Source organism: Bidens hawaiensis, unplaced genomic scaffold (assembly GCF_021521415.1).
Source record: "Bidens hawaiensis isolate Kalapana, Puna unplaced genomic scaffold, B.hawaiensis_p1.1 tig00021359_1, whole genome shotgun sequence".
NCBI classification, from domain to species: domain Eukaryota; kingdom Viridiplantae; phylum Streptophyta; class Magnoliopsida; order Asterales; family Asteraceae; genus Bidens; species Bidens hawaiensis.
This window is the reverse complement of record NW_027493311.1, coordinates 197399-200229: the sequence shown is the minus strand read 5'-3', so window position 1 is coordinate 200229 and position 2831 is coordinate 197399. Positions and strand designations below refer to the sequence as shown.

Here is a 2831-nt window from a genome sequence, read left to right as displayed (position 1 = left end):
TTGCATTCAATAAATAGTTTACAAAGGAGAAACGTACTTGAATTGCAGAAAATATTATAAAAGACAAATAGATTGAGGCCTGTGAGCAGTGTCCTAAAACAGAAATTTCCGATGCACGGATCTGTTTTGAGGATACAACAATCAACCAATATGACGACCTTGATTCTGACGAAAATCTCTATGTTTCCTTTTTCAATGAATACTTAAGATATTTTGGTAGTGTAAGAATGTGTTGTGTATTTTTGATCTTCATATCAACGTCCCTTATATAGGCACCTGAATAACAGAAACGGTTATATAACTGTCAAACAGTTATTTCAGTTATGTAACTGATTTCTTTAATTAAAAAATAAAAACGAATTTTAATTAGTCAAGAAGATCCCAAGAGCCCCAAGGCCCAAGGCCCTATCTTTGACCCATTATATATTCATATATACAAAGCCCACTCATCTTAGCCCAATAGTTCTCAACTTGATAGTTTACTTGGACTAATGGTTATAAACACACACTTTTCCTTTGTTACTTCCGATGTGGGACAAACTTATGCTAACAAAGTTCTAACAATACCCCACATTTTTTTATTCAAACACCAATAATATCCCACATTTGAATAGAAAATAAGAGAACTTTGATATTCAAATTAGGAAAGTAAGATAGGACACGCATCTGAATAGGTGTTGTTAAACTTGAACCTTTCATAGTGATTACTACTTGGATCTACTTTGTGGATAGTGAACTATAAGTCTTGAACTAACCACGTTGTATAGTAGAATGCAACAAGAAGTATCACACATGTCATATCTAAGCATAGATCATTTCTTACCGTTGTGTTCACTTCGGTCGTGAACAATCCTTTCTTCATGAGACTTTTAGAGAACTTAGCCATATTAGCTCTCAAATATGCGACCTCACATCCATCTCACATAGGTAATGCTAATCTAGAACAATCCGTATTTGTCCCACTATGAAAGCTATCAGCATTATTAAGAGTAAGTAATCAGCCCTAAAACGTCAACAGAAAACACAAAATAATTATTATAAGAATGAGCGTACCTTTGTGTTTGTGCTGTTGTGAGTCTTCCCCAACTAGTTTTCCTATTGAACCTAGACCATGGGATCTCCAATTTTGCTAGGTTAGTTTTCCGCCAGGTGGTGACTCATTGTGTTGGCTTTAAGCCTATTCCCATCGATGTGAAGAGAACTTGCTCTCTACTAAGGCCTTTTGTCAAAGGATCAGCTATGTTTTCTTTTGACTTTATATAACTTATGAAATAATTCCATTTTTAAGCAAGTCTCTAATGGTTATGTGTTTGCGCCTAATATGTCTTAACTTGCCATTTTATATTTGATTTTGAGCTCTAGTGAGAGCCGCCATGCTGTCACAGTGTATACCAATGGCAGGAACTGGTTTAGGCCATAAAGGAATACCTTTTAGGAAGCTTTTGAGCTGCTCTGCTTCTTCAGCAGCTTTATCTAGGGCAAGAAATTCTGCTTCTATAGTAAAACGAGTATTCACAGTTTGCTTTGATGATTTCCATGATATGGCAACTCCACCTAGGGTAAATACATAACCACTTGTAGATTTACCCTCGGATGTGTTGGAAATCCAATTTGCATCACAATATCCTTCAAGAACAGTAGGATATCTGGTGTAATGCAACTCATAATTCATTGTATGCTTTAGGTATCGGAGCGCTCTGACCAATTCATACCAATGATCTCTCCCAGGGTTATGAGAGTATCTACTAAGTCTACTTACACTGTATGCCAAGTCCGGTCTAGTACAGTTCATAATATACATTAGACATCCTAGGACTTGAGTGTATTCTAGTTGTGCTACACAATCACCTTGATTCTTTTTAAGATGACTCGAAGGGTCAAATGGGGTAACAACCGGCTTGTCATTATAATGCCCAAACTTCTTGAGTACACATTCAATATAATGTGACTGTGTAAGGGTATATCCATTCGGATTTCTTTTAACTTTTACCCCAAGGATTATATCTGCTACTCCCATGTCATTCATGTCAAAAGATGAGAGCAACATTTTCTTTGTTTGATTTATGATATCTAAACTAGTGCCCAATATAAGCATATCATCCACGTATAAGCATATGATGACATATGCATTCTTATATTGTTTAACGTAAACGCATTTATCGCACTCGTTTATTCTAAATCCGTTTGATAGTAGTGTATTGTCAAACTTCTCGTGCCATTGTTTTGGAGCCCGTTTTAATCCGTAGAGTGACCAGATTAATTTACAGACTTTATTTTCTTGACCTTTTTTTCACAAACCCTTCGGGTTGTTCCATATAGATTTCCTCATCTAGTTCACCATTTAAGAAAGCAGTTTTCACATTCATTTGGTGTATTTCCAGATTGTGGATGGCTGCTATTGCTATCAATGTTCGTATAGATGTTATTCTTTTGACTGTGAATAGGTGTCAAAGAAATCTTGACCTTCTTTTTGACGGTACCCTTTAGCTACTAAACGAGCTTTATATTTTGCAATAGTACCATCAGGTCTAGGTTTTTTCTTAAATATCCATTTCTGCCCAATCAGTTTGTGTCCTGGTGGTAAATCTACCAGTTTCCAAGTATTATTTTGCACAATGGAATCCATCTCACTTTTGATTGCTTCCTTCCAATAAGGAGCTTCGGCAGAAGACATTGCTTTTTTATATGTATGAGGTGCGTCACTTATTACAAAGGTCATAAATCAGGTCCAAAGTCCTTGGTGATTTTGCCTCGTTTACTTCTTCTAGGTTATAAGTTTTCTATTTGAACCTTGACTGGATTATTCTCATATGATTGTGAACTTTTGTCAA

At 35.9% G+C, this 2831-nt stretch overlaps 1 pseudogene; it reads right to left on the bottom strand.

The window, feature by feature from the left end:
• Positions 1-1339: 1339 nt before the first annotated feature.
• LOC143563313 (secreted RxLR effector protein 161 pseudogene) lies at positions 1340-2047 on the bottom strand (annotated as a pseudogene).
• Positions 2048-2831: the final 784 nt, after the last annotated feature.